The 18,830-nt window shown below is 48.8% G+C and overlaps 1 protein-coding gene across 3 annotated transcripts in view; it reads right to left on the bottom strand.

The window, feature by feature from the left end:
- The window catches only part of RALY (RALY heterogeneous nuclear ribonucleoprotein), a 118,139-nt gene that overhangs the window by 22,297 nt on the left and 77,012 nt on the right, over positions 1 to 18,830 (bottom strand). The gene's annotated exons all lie outside the window — the stretch shown is intronic.

Here is an 18,830-nt window from a genome sequence, read left to right on the forward strand (position 1 = left end):
CTCATGCCCACCTTACCAAGCTTTCCTGAGCTGAGTACCATCCAGCACAGGCCAGCTCTCACCATGCACAGGGACAGCCTCGTCCCTGTGGATCCGCACTTGCAGCTGGGAAAGGATTTGAGTTTTCTGGATGCAAGTGGCAAACAGCTCCATGTGCTTCTATCCGGTATCTGCTCTCTTCTGCCTGCCTGTGCATTTGCATGCTGGGCTTTGAGCAGAATCTTGCGCTGACAGGAGGTGTCACTGTTAGCTTGGAAATGGCGAAGGCATCAGCCAGATCAGCTGGAAGCCACTCCAACCCGCTTTCCCATAGCTGTAAGGCACAATCCTCCAAGTTTCTTGCCTAGGGTATTTGTAGGCAGCCTCTGAGCATAGGCTTCAGCTCCGAGGACTAAGAGGACCAAGGACAGGACTGGATATTGCGTGAAATTAAAGCTACTCTGGCTGCCCGACTGCATTTCTGCAGAGAAAATCAGAGCTGTCCAAAGACATCGGTTTGATTTTCATCTTCCAGAAAGAGAGGGGATGCTTTAGGATCGCTATTGTATGATCCAGACATAACATGTGGTTGTTACCTGGGAAAAGTCAGCTCAGAGCTATGGAAGGTATTTTATGATGCACATGGAGGTGCTGCTGCTCTTTCCCAGCTCCTTTCAGCAGCACCTACAGGTACTCCCAGCACCTGGGCAATGCCACCAGTGTCCCCTCAACTCCAGGTGGTCACTGAGCCTGGCACAGGGGATGCACTGCTACCATAGTCCCATGGTATCACCTCCCTGGTAGTCCCCAGCATCTGCCCTGGCACTGGGCAGAGCTAAAGCACCATTTGCCTTTGGGGTTTTGGCTCTCTAGGCTTAAAGACCAAGTTTGTCTGGGTACAAGCTGGGGACAGTGGCAGCTGCCCATCTGCATAGGTGCAGCTCCCGTGGATCCAGTCCCCAGCCCCTTGCTCGCAGCCCAGCCTGCCCGAGGCACTGACACTGTCAGCATGTGATGCTCTGGCATGTGATGCCCCTTGGGATACAGGCTGCCCAGGGCAGTGGTGGAGTCACCATCCCTGGAAGTGTTCACACCCCGTGTAGCCGAGGCCCTCAGTGCCATGTGGTGGCCTTGGCAGTGCAGGGGAATGGTTGGACTTGAGCTTAAAGGTCTTCCAACCTGGTTAATTCTATGATTCTGTGATACCCAGCAGGGGCTGCTCCTGTCCATAGTCCCATTTTGTCTGAGGGTACTTCTACCCATACAGACAAGCATCAGGGCTCCTGTCACTGGCTCTGTACCTCCAGGCTTTGGAACTTCAGTCCAGCTCGAAAGTAGACAATAGAGAAGACTGACCCACACTATTTCCAGGTCTGACCCAGCCACACGCAGGCAGGGAGAATGCCTTCTTCCTCAAAACAAAACCTAGTGCTCAAATATACTACTACACTGTCTCTGTCTTCACACCCCATCACTGAAGAGTTTTACTGCTCCTATCCCGCCCAGTCCCAGCTTAGGGAAAAGCCAGGCTGCTGTTTGCCCAAACCCTTCCTGAACCCTCACCAGCCCAGATGTGCGTTACTGCAACAGTCAGAACCCCTGACCAGCTGCTTGCCATTGCAAACACCAAGTATACCAGGGCACTGAACTCCTTAAGCCTGTGTAGGAGGAACACGGGTTAAACTGCCTCTGTGCATGAGAACAGAAAAGGCTGTCTGGGGGATTTGGGTAGAATGGAGGGGTGTGGGGCATAAACCATGTGATTTTCCCCCAAATCTAGTGTCTGCAGCCTCTCGTCAGGTGCAGCATGAGCCAGCTCTGCTGCTGTCAATGGACACTTTGCTCTATGGGTTTGCTTAAAAATAAAAGCTGGATGGAGTTGAGCTGTTTCTCAGATGGATCTTCCCTTGGGGAAAGACTTCTCCAAATCCTTTCCTCCACGACCTTGGTCGCCACGGAGGTGGGGGCTGAAGAGGAACTTGCACTTCTCCCAGGTCCTTGCTCCCTGTCCCACCTTGCACCCTCCTCGTCTGGCTCCTGTGGCCTTCCCCACTGCTTCCCGCAGCTGGAAAAGCACGTGCTTGTCTCCTCTTCTCCCCGCCTGGGATGCTGCATCCCTACAGCCTCATAAAGCCTGTGGCTATAGAAGCTGGCAATGGGAGAAGTCACTTTTACCACCCATTGCAGGGACCAGTGATGGAGTGGGGAGCTCAGCATCCACCTCCCTTGGTAGAGCCTTGCCCTTGGCTCCCTGGTGGAAGTCCCAGTGGCTCTGGGGCCATGTCAGGACACTGCGGGTCTGCACAGGAGATGTGCCTGTGCCTGATGAGTGATGGGATGGGGTCACCAGGTGGCAAGCTCAAGGTCAAGCAAGGCAATGGCCACGCTGCTGGGAAAGACTTGGGAGGAAGCCAGCGAGGCCCCAGTGTCTCTGCAGATGAGGTGTTCTCCCAGTGCCAGCTGCACACTGACACTGTCCCTGCCCAGGCAGGGAGCGGGGCTTGGGCAGGGAGCTCTGCATAAGGCCGAGGAGCTGGGACTCTGAGCTCCTAGCACAGCATTGCTCTGAGATTTGGAGCACCACCAGCACTGTCCTCAGCCTAACAGAGAGCCTGCACTCCTCTCGCTTTGCAGCTGATAAACCACTGGTCACTGCTCAAAACCGCTGTGCAAAGTGCTCTTCTGCTGCCCTGTGCAAGCCTGGCATCCCCTGGAGAACGCAGCCTCCCTTGCTTCCTCTGTCCTGTTCATACGGGGCTTCTTCTCACACACAATATTCATTTCACATCACTCATTGGTCCCCTCTTACTGTAACAACTGAAAAAGGACACCTTAATCATTGCATATTAATATTTCATACTCCAACTAACTGCCTTCCATCAGAGCACTTTGTCGTGCCCAGATTACATTCAGCACAACCATCAGGCACATTGGCTTAGTGTCCTTTCCATGCGAAACAGCACAGCTCACCAGAGCAGTGCTATGAAGTACAGTGTCTTCTCATGCCATCGTCTCTTTGACAGGCCATATAAAAACCAGTGGGCATGATTCAGAGCAGAGTAACTCAGACATGAGTGACATGCCTGAATAGGAAAATACACACAGCAGAGACACATATAACTGGTTATAGATCAATATTCTAATAACTATCAGCCTTCAGTAGATGCATTTTCACAGCTATTATTTTACCTTTCATGCCCCAAGCACAACTGCAACAAGACAGACTTGGGTTGGAAGAGAACAAGACAGAAGGCAAGTAGTAATAACACTTGGACATAGACGAATGCATACAGGGGTCCTTCACCTTTAGAACCTCAGAGAACACCAAGCACAGATGACTGCGATTTTCTGCAAGGGAAAGTGAGGCCCAGGCAGGAGAGGTCTGGAGGGTGTGTGCCACCAGCCTCATCAAAGCTTACAGAAACATCATAACCACACCTCCCGCTCCCAAACGCACCCAATGACATAGGAGACTTTTGGACATTTAAGGATGAGATTGTCATAAGTTCCTTCCTTCAAGCCACACCACAGTGACCCCATAAACACATCCATCTGCAGGTATGCTGTGCCACCTCAGGGCTCTCCCACCATCCCCTGACCATCACCCCTGCAGCCTACCCCTACCACAGATGCCAGGACCACAGCTCTCCATGGATTCACCACCCTGCTATGCATGGCACGAGGAAACCTGTTTGCCAGACTGAGAAGAAAGCATGGGATTGACTGAGCTTTGTACCCAAGAAGTCAAAGATCCCCAGTGCCATTTCTTGGAGGTGTGAGGACTACTCTGAGGTCCCACACAGCTCCCATGCTTAAGGAGAGCCCGTGCCTGCCTGCACATGGCCCCAGTGATGCTGCAGCACTCAGGGGTGCATAGATACCCACCGCTAGCACTTTGTCCTAGGACAGCACAGCTGGAAAGAGTGTCACAGTCCCTGCTGCCACAAACATCCAGGAATCCCTTCAAAACACTGATATTCAATCTGGTAACAGCCCAAGGCCAGGGCTGCTTTTTTTCCTCCCTGCTTTAAGTGCCTTGCTTCACAGATTAGCTGTTTAATTGAGAGCCAGGTGTCTGAAATCCCTAGGAGCCTCTGTCTTAGTGATGAACTGTCAGAGAAGAAAAAGGCAAAGCAAACCCACTGAGCCCCACCACCCTCTCTTGCAGAAAGCTCTTTATTTCAGCGTGATGGCAACACGCAGCCGGGCTCTCATTCTCCTCTTATCACGCTTCTTCACAAAAGAGGAGATGTGGTTTTTCATCCTCCGTCCAGTAACAAGTTTTCCCAACTCAGTGGCTTTCCACTGTGAGCCAGATGACAAATGAAGACATCCTGCAGGGACCAGGGCCAGGTTTGGGGACGGCTTGGCATTTGGAGTACTGAAAAAAGCAGCAGCAAACCTGTGTCTTGCCAGCACACGTGATGGATGCTGCAGCCTATGGTGCACTATGCTCCAGTGAGAGCTGGGGGTCCCCAGGGCTGCTGCACCCCTGCTCAATGCTGGAGGAAGCCTGAATGACACAGCTTGATTCAGGTCTTCTTTAACCATACTCTTTCACAGGACAAAACCCAGCTCTGCACCACCTCACTGCTTTTTGGAGGGTGCCCACCTCCTTTCACCCCCAACATCTTCCTTGCAAGTGGGAAGAAGGATGGTTTTTAGGGAGGAACAAGGCAGTTAACATGCCCCAGCACAGACTGGCATGGCTGTGACACTGAGCATCTCCCTTCAGGCAGCCATCAACCCAGATGCTCATCTCTAAGGGATTTCTGACTAAAACAGTCCTTCTTTTAGCCAAAACACCCCGAGTCTTAGAACAAAACAGAGACAGCTACAAGACAGAGGAGCTCCACTGACTGCACTGCCGCAGCACCATTGACAGCACAGGAATGCACATGCATTTAAAAGCAAAGTCCCTACTACCCCCGGTGCCAATCATTCCTCCCCCAGGAGCTGCAAGTAATTTGCTAGTGAGTCCCCAAATGCCAGAGCCGAGCTCCAAAGCATTAGTTTAATAACCAACACAAGCCCTGCAATGTTTTTAATAACTCCTGAGTCCCCAGCATGTCCTGCACAGAAATCCAGAGGGGCTCAGCCCTCCTCCCGGAGAGCAGAAAGACCCTGTTCACTGTTCCATGGTTCAATAAATGGAGTAAACTGGAAGGAAACCAGTCCTTGGGGCTTCTGGGGGAAACAGCTTCGATTCTCTCAAACGTGACTGTTAAGGGACCAGAAAGTTATTAAAAAAAGGATACAGACAAAGATGTCACAATTATTAGACCAGTTCTGCAGGACCAGGGCTGACTTTTGGGGAAATCTCTGCTCTGCTCAGAGAGGCGGCAGAGCCAGAATGCTGGAGATCAGCTCAGCAGGAGCCAGACGAACTTCTTGTGAAGCTGTGGGTTCCCTTTGCAAATCTTTCCCCCCCTGTAAAGTGCCTGAGGACACTATTTCCTCCTCCCGAGCACACACACTCTGCAGGTCCAGTTTCAGCCCAGTTTCCACCCTGCACATCATATTTTCCTTGGTAGAATGAAATGATTTTAACACCTGACATGCAGGAGACGCTGCTGCTGTAACAACTCTGGATGGTGACTGCCTGTAATGACATATGTGGTGATGCACCTGCACCACCCAGGGTCACAGGAGAGCATCCAGCAATTACTCCCTCTGCGAGCACACTGGGAACTCCTGGGGAGCTCGGGGTCAGCTGTATTTATAACCTGCCCTCACTGCCTGCTCCCTACCGAGCACTCAGGTCTCAGTTTATGGGGTGGGTGAAGGACAGGGTGTAGCTGCTGCCCACCTCTGGTCTCCTTCACCCCTGTTTAGATGGTGGCTGCATTCATCCTGTGCACCTGGGTAGCACAGAGGAGAGAGCAAAGCTACTGAGCAGGAGGGAGAGAAAACATCAGACACACCTGATTCAAGCACGTTTGTTGCAGGACGTAAGCAAATAATCCTGCCTGACACTATTAGCTTGCGGCAGATGCTGAGTTCTGCATTTCACAGGGTTCTGGTAGGAGGGGCTGGTCTGTTCCCTTGATCCATCTTACCCTCTGCCACCTCTGACACTCATTTACACCGGCGCATCCTCTCCCAGAGCCGCTCTGTGTCACCAGTACACACTGGGTTATGTCACCTATGGCTGAAGCACTGGGACCAGCAAGCATGGGGATGCTGATGCCTTTGTGCTGGATAGAGGCGAGCAAGGCAGAGCTGGACTCCATAACCTATTTTTGAGTGCTACCTCCACAGATTTGGGATTAACTCCCTTCTGATGCAGGGTGCTGCTGCCCAGATGAGCGGATACTGAGCACACAGCAGCATGGACAGAATTAGATCTCTCATAATCTTCCTTCAACTATCCATCTTGCTATGCAAACAGCCTCCTTTTTTAATTTTTAATTAAAACAACAAGCCATTTTGAACTGGAGAAATCCTGCCAGCTGGCTCTGATTTAAATTGCAGTGCAACTGGTAAATCCTTCCATAAATAATCAATAGCTGGTTTAATAAGTATTTAATCAGTTGCTAAAGGTACAACGGTTACAAAGTCTGTCAGGTCAGCACACAGTTTATAGCTGTGGCTCGTAACTGTCTGTCCTACATATTATTCATGCCTACAGAAAGCTTAAAAATCTATTCATTAGTGCCTTAAATCCTGTCTAGTAACTGCGATAAAGGGATGACCTGCAGCTGGATCCTCTGAAATGCATCCAAGCAGCCCCTGCAGCAGCACTGCCCCTCACCCTGCCTGTCTCCACAAACTTGGGTCTCATTCCAAAGGACAAACACATGTGTGGGGTCATGCTGGAGCTAAGAGGACTCCCTGTGGGGCAGGACATGGCTCCCATAAGGCAGATACCAGAGGTGTGCACATATACATGATGATCATGGATCATCACCTTTACACCAAAGCTGCTGATCTGCATTGGCTTTGGAGGCAGTGTTTCCTCCCACCTGCTTGTAAAGCCAAAGTCTCTCCTTGGGCCAAAGATGGACAAACCCTGTCCTACCAGCAGCGCAGTGTGACAGCAAGGAGCATTCAAAGTGCCCCTGACCCTCAGTCCTGCCCTACAGCTCAGAGATCCATTTCTTTGGAAACAAGGATGTGTCATGCACTGACCACGATTTTCAGGCAGGTATCGACCTTGGTGGGTTAAATTTGGGTTTCCACTCCAAAGCTAACAACACTGCATTTAAAACACGAGAGTCCTGACAGCATACGAGGCAAAAAAAAAGGAAACCCCACCATCAGCAGTGTGCTAGGAGCACGAATGAAAGCATCCTCTGAAGCCTACATGGATCACCATGCTGGGTTTCACCCTACAAGAAGGAGCTCCTCTGCACTTGAACATGAACACCCCATTCTCATTGAACTTTCCTAGACTCTGCTTTTCCCATGAAAATATTCCTTAAATGAAGGCATTTTTCTCCTAAAAAAAAAAAAACCTCAAAAAAGGATCATTCTTTAATTGCAGAATATGCAACAAGTTGACTTCAGGAGCCTGCTTCTAATCGCCTTGGAAATCTCTCATGAACAGACTAACATTCTTTTTGACAGCAGCAAAATAAATTTTAAAGGTCAATTGAATCAGATAAGCCCAGCCTGGCAGCACTTTCGGATGCAGAATTCCACGGATAATGTTTAGGTTATGTTTGAGAACAGAAACAAAATTCTTTGGAGGAAAGAATCTTTAAAAGGAAAAAAAAAAGGGGGGGGGAAAGAAAATGAAAAGGAAACAGCAATTAAATAGAATGTCATCCATAATCCCAGTCGTGCAGATCCTGATGATTACCTACTGGGCTATGGACAATGCTACACGTATTAATCTAATTAAAGCCCTTTTTTACAGGCATCTGAAGGCAGCTCATTAGTGTGTTTCTGAGATGTTCATTAATGGCTGGCCATGACTAATTTCTTGAGAATTATTCTTTAATTCTTTATCATTCGCAGCCTAATAGGAAAACACAATGTTTCCATCCCCCACTCTCCCACTCGTACTCAGTGGAGATGGGTTCTCATCAACTGCCTATTGACTTGATGTTCCTTAATGAACAACTCCCCCCACCAGACCAAATGTTGTTTTAACAGCAAATGATTTATTTATGAGGAAAAGCAAGTGAACTTTCTGGGAACTTTCTGAGCTGTTAATGAACTGGCATCTTTGCTGATGCCTTTTGCAGCTCCTGCTTATGGCAGAGAGAAAATGGAGTGGTGGGAAAGCGGGGCTTCCAGGCTGGCTGCAGAAACGCCTCCTGCTCTGGTCCATGAGCCCAGCGCTCAGCTCCTCATACAAAACACCTCTGGCCATGGCTAATGGGTAGCCTCAGGAGCACTCCCAAGATCCAGCGTTGAGCCATGTCACAGCCTAAATAGGGCATAGAATCATTGAATCCCAGACTGGTTTGGGTTGTAAAGGACCTTAACATCATCCACTTCCAAGGCCCTGCCACAGGCAGCAACATCTTCCACTAGACCAGGTTGCTCCAAGCCCTGTCCAACCTACATGATACAGGTTCCTGTGAGGATATATGGGCCTCCAGAAGTAGGGGGGAAATGCGGGCTCCTATTTCATGCTGCCAACCCACCGCTAGGTAACTGAATCACCTGCCAGTGCCACCCAGCTTCCAAAAGGAACTGCTGCAGATGGAGCTTCACTGATGCAATTCTCAGTATTTAGCCATTCTATCTAAGCACAAGTCCTGCACCTTGATGCCACAGCCCCTTTAACACACAAACACTACTTTGATCCCAGCCAAGCTGGTCCTGCTCATCCCAAAGGTTGTGCTGGGCTCCTGGGGCCATCCCTGCCTCTTCCAAGCCATGAGGGCTAAGGCTGGTTTTCCTGAATGACTGAGCAGAAATCAGGGATTTCCACATCACCACGTGCTTCCTGCTGCTGGGGATTTCAGTAAAGCCCCAAGTGCCAGGAGACCTGGCAAAGCCAAGAGCTGGGGAGGACACAGTGAGTGCAGTCACCACAAGCAGATCAAAGGAGTCCCTCTGGGACCCAGATCAAACTGCTCCTCCAAAACACTTGTCCGTGTTTCCTACAGAGAAAACCAGCTGATTGTCCCTACACCTCCACCGGACTTCGGGTCATGGGTATCACCAAAGCCGGGCGCTTGCTCCCCATGGAGCTGAAGCGGGGATGGGGAGCCTTAGGGATGCAGAGCAAGAGAAAATTGCTGGTCGTTGGCACACTAGCCTTCAGTTCTTTAACAGCTGAGGTTTCTGACATGCTCCTTTCCTCTCTCAGTTAATTAGCAGTTGACTGCCTTTAAAAATTATGTCAGACACTAAATATGCAGACTGACATAAATGATTATGATACAGAAAGTCAAGCCGCTGAGATGTGGGCTCCTGCCTCACTTGCGGTGGGATTTGCTGAGGTTTGGTTGTCTAAATACCACCTCCAAGGCTCCACAGTAATTGGGGAGGGACCCTCAACCCAAGGAAAGCATCTCATATGGGAAGGATGGAGCCTGCAGGATGGAACAGGGACACCCGAAAAGCAGCTGAGCTGCTTGAGATGACCACTATGTCAAGACCTATGTTGGTAGCCATTCCTTTCCCATTTGAGAAATAATAAATCCTGCTCCCCACCTACTGGTCTTTGCCTCCCCAGTTCTCCAGATGCAAAGAGTAGAAGAAAGCCTGGATTTATGGAGGGTACATCCGCTCCCATGTGCTGTGCTACCCTCAGCATCAGTTCACTTGAAGCCCAGGGGTGACTGATGGTCTGGTGATGTTCCCACTGACGTCAGCAAGTGTTGGGTCAAAGCCAGAGATGAAAGTACCTCATCTACTGCTCTCATTCTTCATCAATACCCTCATGCCACTCTTGCATACCGTGATTATGTGTGATGGTTCAGGACTGTGTGGACTCCTGGGGCTCACTGCTGATGCCATTTATATCCCTTCACACTCTGCCAGCCCTTCTCCAGGAGGGCATCACCCTTCCTATCACAGTGTTAAACTACCACAGAGGAGGCTAAAGACACAGACCCCTTTTTTAATAATACAAGATGATTAGTACCCCATCAGTGTTGTTGATTATGCTCATTCTTTGCTGTAAATGAAGTTTAGAAGTCATTAAAAGATTTGTCAGCTGTGACTTATGAGCCCTTCTTGCTGCAGGGGAGTGAAGCAATGACAAATTCTCTCCACCACCATATCATCTGTTATGTGTTAGAAGTTGCCATGTTCCAATTACCAGGGACCCACTGAATCCATAAATGAAAAGCAACTTGAGTATCCTGCACAGTTGCTGGGACCGTTAGTCAGAGCCAGTGGGATTCACGGCATCAGGCTGAGAGGGAGTCAGGACTAAAACCACTTCAGTGCATGCAGGGCATCACTGGCTACTGCATGGGTTTTTATCAACCTCAATGCTGCCTTGGGCAAACCTCTGGGGAGCTGGATCAACTCCTGCCTTCCCAAGCAGGAGACAAGACTGAAGGGCTGCAGGAGCTGAGGGCTAGGGTTACTGGGACATGACCAGCACTGGGGGGTAGGATGGGGTCAGAAGAGCTCTGCAGTCAAGTCAGAAACAAAATAAAACAAGCAGCTTGCTCATTTTTCTTGCTTGCAGCACAGTGGCAAAGGATACAGTTAGTGCCAGGTGCTGTGCTGCCTTGTCTGCCACTTCTCATGAAGCTGGCACCAAAAACTCCCTGGCTCTGTGGGGACCCTGCAGCTCCCCACCAGCATGGGCTGCTCAACCCTTCCATTCCCATGGGATGCTGAACAGCTTTTCTGCACCAGACACTCTTCCCCTCAGTCATGTAGGTAAGCTACTGGCCCCCGAGTCATGGCAGGAAGACAGAAGCTCTTCAGGTCATCACAGAATCCCAGACTGGTTTGTATTGGAAGGGACCTTAAAGCTCCTCCAGTTCCAACCCCTGCCATGGGCAGGGACATCTTCCACTAGAGCAGCTTGCTCCAAGCCCAGTACAACCTTGGCCAGGTCTCTGTAGCATCCTTTCTCTAGTCCTGGCCCTGGGGACTAGCCCCAGTGTGCAGATTACACACAAAGCCGATGCCTGTCAGTGACTCCCAGTGCTCATCCGCTGCAGGGGAATGGCACGCACCGGGTGTTACCAAACTGCTGGGTGATGCCAGCGAAACACTGCGGAGCTTCTTGTTAACACAACAGCTTATAAAATCAATTAGATCACATTAAATGGCAATTTGGCCCTCATCACACTTAACCTCCATGTGAGCGGGGTAATGGCCCATGGAAGTTTACTGCCTGTGTGGCTTTAATTTGTTGGGCATGGTGGAGGGAGCATTCACAGTGACAAACTTTGCTTTCCCAGGCAACAATATCTATTGCTAAAATCTTTGAGATGGGCTTCTCCCCAGGGTTTTCTCTATGAGACCCCACTGAAGGTGTGCCACGGGAACCAAACCAGAGCAGGGACCGCAGTCATGACTGTGTCTGGAGCTTGTGTCCTGCATCTGGCACTGGCCAACACCTAGCCACTGCCTGTAACACCAGCAGAGGACTAATGTGCCCACTCAGTGCAAAGAACTGCCTGCAGGTCCCCTGAAGAATGTGGCTGACAACCTCACATGCAAAGCTTGATTGTCTTTCATTTACCCTCCCTCACCATGCAGGCTGGCATTTATCCTGTTACCCATACTTTATCCTATTTTACCCTACCAAATCTGATCTTTCATCAGCAAAACTGGCTGCCTGGGTCTGTGTCTACCAACACTCACTCGAGCCAGCGTGACTTTCAGCTGCTGTTTGCTTTCCTTGCTGTGTAGGACATCTTTGACTATCACCAAGAACTGTGAGCAGCAACAGATCTGTCTGAACACGGCTGCTCCACAATTACTCATTTTAACAGTAGCAGTCATTGGAAAAGCAAAAGAAGAATGATTTCATTTTCATAACCTTGAGCTCCCCCTGCCCTGCTTGGATGAGCTTGCCTGCATTATTTTCATCCCCCAGAACACAGACACCACATTGCTCCTGCTGCAGAGAGCGCCGTGCGTCTTTCACACCCGCTCAAGACTTGGTGTTGGCATTCAGATGCCCAGGGCTTCACCAGTGTGGCAGATGATGAACCCCTCCCCAGGAAACCTGCTATTGACCCAAACAGATAAACCCTGGCCATCCAACCCACACTTGATTCCTCTAGTTAGTTCTCATGTGTAAATGCTGAATGAGCCCCACGGGAGCATTTGGGAAGGACCAGAGATGCGATGGGAAAAAAGGATGGCTTGTTTTCTGATACCTGCAGCTTATGGGGCATCAAGTCAGCTCTTATCACTTGAGGCTATTCAAAACATCATTTTTTTTTCCCCCTTTTTTCTGGCTTTGCTGAGGCGTTCTCCCAGTGCTACCTGCCCAGCTGACCTCTGGCTCCTGAGCACAGAGGGGTAAATATCACTGCAGTCACTTCCTTCACAGTTATTTAACATCTTAACTTGTCGCAATGGCTCAGATACGCTGCAACCGGCTTCCAGCTGGGGACAACAGCTAAAACTGGGAGGGCTCTGTATAAAGGGTGTTGATCATCTTTCATGCAAGGAGATAAAAATCTTCCCCTTTGAAGCACCCACAGGAACAACCTACATAGGAAAGCAGGGAGAAATCCTCTCTTACACTATGATCTTTAACCTCCATGTGCCATAGTCCACATCTGCATAAAGGGGTTGCCTTTTGGGCTCAATATAAAGTCATGAAGATTTGCTCATGGCTGCAAATTACCTTGACTAACAGCAACCTGTAAATGCAAATGATGACAGTGATAGCTGCTATATATAACGTCTGGAAGATCATTAATGCCAATCAGCTCACATATATGGAATATACACCTTGTCAAAGTAAAATGAGATCACTTTACAATAAGATCCCAAGCTGGGTTTATAGAGGTAATAATAGTATCAATAAACTCAGACTTCTTTCAGATGTTTGACTTGGGGCACATGTTTCCACTAGAAACCTGAACAGTAAAACACCAGCTTGGATTAAGACCTGGCTAAACAGGGAATTCTCCACCCATCATCACACAGCTGCTGTCAAGGCCCCATCATAGCTGGTTTTTGCACCCATTCTGTCTTCTGTCTTTACTAATGATCTGGAGGAAGGCATTAAACCATCAGTGTTGCTGTCTGCAGATGAGATGAATAACAGAGTGGGTCACAGCAAAATGCATGGTACTGAAGCAGAGCACATGGGCTAGATTCACATGGTGAAGCACCCTCTTTTGGACACAGAAACTATGGAAAGTCTTTGAACTTATTGTGGAAAACTAACTGGACCCAAAGGGCTTATAAAGTCCTGGGGTGATCAGACCGGGTACTGGTTTCGGAAGGCAGATAATCCTGCTAATTCCTGGTCAAAATCCAAGGAAGTCACAGACAATTTGGAGCTACTCAAGTATTGGAAAATACTCTTTTTTTACAAAATCTTTGTTTCTTGACAAAGAATAATGTACCTGGTGGCTTGGCCAGGGGCTGTGAGTGCCATGATGGACAGCGCAAGCGCAGAGGAGAACTTATCAATCTGCTGGACCAAGCCATGACAGCAGCCAGTGACTGAAGGTGAAGCTACTAGACAAACTGAGATGATAAACAAGGTACAAATGCTTAATGCTGTGGGTAATCAGCCTGAGAGACTCCTTGTTTTGATAGATCTTGTACTGGTTTTAAAGCAAGGTGGATTCTTTTCCTAAAAAGCCTGCTGCTGTTTATGTGTTAGTTCATTACGGCATCCAGAGCCACCCCAGGGGCTGATTTATATAGGTGGTCAGATTAAGGGATAATTTGATTTAATAAATTTATTCGGCACCTTATCACACACATGACTGCTCACGCACATGCTGTATTTGTTTCACTGCCAGACGAGCTCTCCCTTCGCCACCACCAGGACATGCTGTCACAGGCAGGAGGTGATCCGGTAGCCTTGCTAAAGGTAATGTTAGTTGTAACACTTTACCTAGAGTCCTAAAGTCGACGAGAATGTACCCCTTTGGCTGTTTCCCCATTTAAAAGATGTTCAGGTCTTACTTTCAACTCTCTTTGAAATGAAATCCACATTTTCATTCAGTCGCTATCACCAGATGAATCCTGATTTCAGTCCAGCCCCAGTCATGCTGTTGGTATCACTAAAACTGAGCAGGGAAGAGACACTCCAGTGTTTACTCAGGGTTCAGTTCTCATTCAGCATGAACAAAACCCTGCTAGCTTAACTAAACTTCACGTGGCCAGCTATGCAATAAAGATGGGTGCTTTGAGCTGATCCTTTACTGACTCGTGAACAATTCCCCTCCTACATGCACACACAGAGACTGGTTCCTGCTGCAATTAACTATCACTGCTCCATTGAGATCACTAGCCAACATATAGTGGGGATATGTGAATTACCATTATGACTTTATTGGGTTTTTTCCTGCCTGAAACCTTGTGTGATGCCATTTCTTCCTGCACTCACAGTCCTGCATTGGGATCAATTCAGCTGTGGCTCCTCCTGGCTGCAGAGCAGAAGATGAAGTGCTAAATACACAATGATATCAAGCTGCATGCAATCACTGCCCTACTTTTGGGAAGCAGCATGTGCAGTATGTGTACTCTGCAGAGTCATTTCTCTTTGAGATACAAATGGGCTGCAAGGAATGGCACAGGTCTCTTGTGCCATGCATAGCAGGAGCAGACAGTGTCTTCTCCACCTAAACATCTGCATTATAGGCCTGATGTAGAGTCTGAGAGCAGGTAAGGAGGGGCAAGATCCAGAGGAGAGGTTTGGGAGCCACAGAGGCTAAATCAAGCTCAACCCAGAGCATGGAGCAGGGAATTACACAGGAATTTGGTGAGATTTCCACACCTTTACAAAGCTCCCTGCTGCCTGGACATCTCCTGACTAGAAAGATTAAAGGGATTAGAGGCTTACAGATGATGAGGCAGGGAAAGGCTTTAAAAAAATACCAAGGTCTTCATTTAGAAGGATGTTTGAAAAGTGAATGGAGTGAGGATTCTCTCCCACAGGAAAGTGGGAAAATTTATTCTGAAGCAAGGTTATTTGACCAGTAAAGTGGCTGGCTCATTCCATGTGAAAGTACTAATGTGTATTTTACACAGTGCAGAGACAAAGGCATCCCTCATTTGCTCCTCTACAAATTAGGTGAAGAGAGTGAATAGGGTTAGTAGGATAGGTAGAGAATATGGTGTTATGAATACAACAACAAAATCACTGCTAAAGTAAAGCTGGGAAGCATTTTTCCACATGAGTAGTTCATTGATTAAAAATTATATCTGGGGTAGGCTGAACACTACTCCCAAAGCATGCAAAAAGTCCCACTGGAGCACCTGCAGGAGTAAAGTGCAGGTATCTTATTTTCCATACACACACATAGTTCAGTATTGGCAACACCCTGCTGAGCCTTCTCCTGGCTTTCACTCCCATCCCTGCCCCAGGAGGGTTGTGCTGTTTCCCATGCTAGCTGATAGCTTGGGTCTGCCCTGGTTAAAAGTGAGGCTATAAAAAGCAGGGAATGGAAAGAGCCCTTGAAGGCTTTCCAAAGTAGGCTTTACAATAAAGAATATGCTTTTCCCTTTCCATTCTCCAGAGGCACAGATCCATCAGCGAAGGGCAGGATGGGTGACGCTGAGCAGCCTGAAGAGGCTGGAGGATTCCTGTCTTGGGTACACCCTCCCAGAGGACATCTTACTCAGGCTTGTTTCTCCTTGGCCCTGAATGCAGCTCCTGCAGAAGAAGCAGCGATTCCCAGTGTAGGTGTCTTTCCATGCTGGCTCTTTCAAGCATGATTTTCCCCATCCTCAGTCCCTGCTGACCTGTGCACCCCAAATAATGTTGTATCACCAGGAAGCCAGGCAGCGTGAAAAGCCTCATCTTCATGGGTTTGTAGAGCTGTCTCTACAAACAAGATTGTGCACAGCTGTAAGAAGGCCCAAGATTGTGCACAGCTACAGCACTCCTAGAAACCCTCTCAAAACTTCAGACCCCAGCACCAAGACCCCTGTTTGCAACACCTCTGAGCCAGCCTGAAGGAGCTCCAACATCTGCAGGCATCTGCTCTGCTTGTGCTTCTGACAGCCCCGCACCTCTTGGTGCAGAAGAGATGCTCTGAGTTTGGTGTCCACCACCACGCATGAGCCTAATACCGAAGAGAGCTCAGCCTCCTTCGCATTTGTCATGAAAAGCAAAGATGGTAAGAGGGAGATTAATACATACAGGGCTAATACTACAGGTGACTTGTTCTGCTCAAGCTACACGATACTGGCATCAGAAAGGAGAATCCACCCTTGTGAGATGCAAAGTGGATGGAAACCAGGTTTGCCTGGATGAAGGGCCTGTCCCCTAATGCAGCTATTTCCCCAGGCCACAGAAAGTTAGTGCAACTGAATCTGGGCCGTGAATCATGTGCAACTGAATCTGGAGTCTCTGTGCCATGGGGCAGATGGTCCCGGGGCAGATGGTCCCAAGGCAAAGCACTGCCGTGGTGGCACTGAGACCATCTACAAGTCCTAGAGCTCCTCTGAATTACTCCAAGGGCTGGATAAGGAGGAGGAGAGGTGCTGTGTCATGGTCATGCAAAAACCCTTCTAAACTGATTTTTGGTGTATCGAGCTGCAACCAACTTACTCCTTGAAGAGCAGAACTGGAGTCACACGTTCTGCTAATAAAGAACACCCAACATCCAGATACTTTGGTACAGAGGAAACACCAAATGGGACATCAAAAGGGAAACAGCCTATGTGGTTAACACAGCATTAAGTCTCCTGGTGCAAATCATAGGTGTGTTATGTGCAGTCCCACCAAGGGGAAATACCTGTCCACTGATGGTCAGAGACAGCACCAATGCTAAAAGCAGCAGCAGAGCTAAACATCCCTCAGCACTTCAAGGCCACACTGATGCCCTTGTCTCTCAGCTGTGTACCCACACAACCAACCCATTACAAACAGATCATTTAGATTCTATTTTAAAGCAGCAACAGGGGTGCAGAGAGGTGTAAATTGTGACATACATTTTACACAGTTCAGCCTCCCCTGCAGCATCATAAACCCTCATGAAAATAGGTCCATGCCAGGGGGTATGAACTGGAGTGTTAAACCTGTTAATCTACTTATACTTCAAAAACCCTAGGTGAAGTTGAAAGAAATTAAGAGAGATTAGGGCTGTTAATGGAATTCAGTGGTTTCAGGTGTTTCAGTTACAAAATCCCAGCCACAGAGCCAACAAGGGTGCTCCACTGAGGCTTCCAGTTCCCAACAGCCTGACCTGGTCATAAGGTTTTTGGAGTCAGATTGTCCCTTGGTTCACTTATACTATGCCTTGCAGAAAGGGGCTGTAATTCCTGGTCTGATTTGCAGTTCACTCCTGCAGAACAATCAATAATCACTATAACCATGCCCTAGCTGAGCTCCTCTCTCTCATTACCCTAATTTTGGAAGTGGTATAACTTTGCTCTTTCCAGGACTTGCTCCTGATTTGTTTCTAGGGTTGCTGCCTATTGCTTTCCAAGCAGCCTCCACTGCTGCAGAGGACTTGCTGGTGGCTCCTGGGAAGCACAGTGGTGTGAAGGCAGAGGTCTTCTACCATGGGTGCTGGCAGGCTCTAGCTTCAGAGGGGCAGCACCCTCTACCACAAGTGAGATGAACACGGTGTCCCCACTTCAAGTGCCAAGTGGCACCGACCATCACTGGCTGAGCACAGAGAGTCCCCTTCTCCCTTGGGCGCAAGCCCTGGGGGTGATTCTCATGCCTCTCCCATTGTCAGTGTGTCCTGGGTATGTGCACAGACCCAGCAGCGCTCAGCCCCAGCCTGGGCAGAGAAACACACTGATTCAGAGGAGGCTGAGATGCTCCTCCTTTGGGCACAGTCTCTGTTGGCACTAATAGTAATGATAGAGTGAGTTGGCAGAGCACATATAAAACTTTTCAAGCTTTGGGTGAGATTTACAGAGCTCTGGGCATAGGAAAGTATTTACTGTGGAGCAGAGGCGAGAGCGAACTGAGAGAGCGGGACACAGGATGGAAGGCAGCATGATTCATCAGTGGGGAAGAGCAAGACAACTTACCTGTTTTCTGCAATTCCATTTTCAGCCAAGAAAAATGAGCCATCATAACAGAAATTATGTGACAGGAAAGGACAAACTGCTCTGATCAAAACAACAGCAGATAACTCCTGGAAGAGCCCTGTCACAGGCACCCAGCTCCATGAGGAGGGTGATATTGAGCTGGGAGGATGCTCCTGGCAGGACGAGGAGACACGGACACTGCGCACCCTCCCCTCCTCCAGGATGCATAAATAAGTACTCGAAAAGCAAGCAGTGCACCTCCAGAATACTGATTCCCCAGCGCTAGTATTTTCTGGCTCCCTTCTACAAAGGCAAGGTGATGTGATTTAAGTCAAAGCATCATAAATATGTGGGAACTTCCTAACTGTAGATGAGGTGAGGCAGAAGAAGAGGGTGGAAAGAAAATACAGAAGCAATGAAAACAAAGCTAATAATGCAAGTTGCTGAGAATGGCTGGCTCCCAGAAATGCCTGAAATGGTTCCCAATGGCAAAGCTTTCATCTGGATCTCCACTGCACTGTTTCCTGCTGTGTGAACCTCGGGGTCAACAGCATCACGTTGGAGCTCCTCTCAAGTTAGCTGAGCCCTGAGCAGCAGTGAACTCCTTTCTGCCACTGTGCTGGCAGAGAGCAAACCCCAGACCCAGAGAGGATTTTATCTTCTTATGGTGGAAGGAGAGGGTAGGTTATCAGTCCAAACTAGTCTGCAGTTAGGCCATAATCCCTACTTGGAGATCAGTTAGTAGCCCCTGTTAAAAACTTGACTGGGGGAACAGGTTCAGAGAAGAT

The sequence above is a fragment of the Pezoporus wallicus genome, unplaced genomic scaffold (assembly GCF_028554395.1).
Source record: "Pezoporus wallicus isolate ANWC-B61680 ecotype Strahan unplaced genomic scaffold, APGP_CSIRO_Pwel_v1 contig_8090, whole genome shotgun sequence".
In the NCBI taxonomy this organism is placed as follows: Eukaryota; Metazoa; Chordata; class Aves; order Psittaciformes; family Psittacidae; genus Pezoporus; species Pezoporus wallicus.